Source organism: Pteropus alecto, unplaced genomic scaffold, assembly GCF_000325575.1.
Source record: "Pteropus alecto unplaced genomic scaffold, ASM32557v1 scaffold95, whole genome shotgun sequence".
Lineage (NCBI taxonomy): Eukaryota > Metazoa > Chordata > Mammalia > Chiroptera > Pteropodidae > Pteropus > Pteropus alecto.
The window spans coordinates 10,839,905-10,840,446 of NW_006441071.1; positions in this window are offsets into that span (position 1 = coordinate 10,839,905).

Below are 542 nucleotides of genomic sequence, written 5' to 3' on the forward strand. Positions count from 1 at the left end.
TTTCAAAGTCCCAGAGGACTGACACTTCAGACTACCTTGTCAATAAAAAGATACTGAGTCATAACTCCCTTGCCCACAGAAGCCAGGATTCCTAAACAGAAACCTTTTTTTTGCTTAGGCAGTGGACAACTGTACTCATTCCCATGAGTACCAACACAGCTAAACACTTTATAAGAGGAATGGATGTGATTTCAAACCATGCTTGTCTGAAAGCAACAGAGTTTGGAAATTCATATTATATTGTGTGGTGAGCAAGAAATGGAAACAGGAAAGTATACTGCCATGCAATGTACTAGAGAGAAATGGTGAGGAGCAATGCCAAAGCATAAGAAGTGAAAATAATTTTCTACCTCAGTTTTCCGAAGGCCGTTAGTGTATCAGTGTTAAGGGAACGAAAGGAAAAATTTTCTTTCCTAAACTATCTATTTCTTGGCTCATAAATCTCATCCAGGGAAAATATTTTTCTCTCTTTCCATTCCCTCTCCAACCCCCAATTTATATAGTCCTCTGCAATTTCCCTCAACATCATTTACTAAATATAT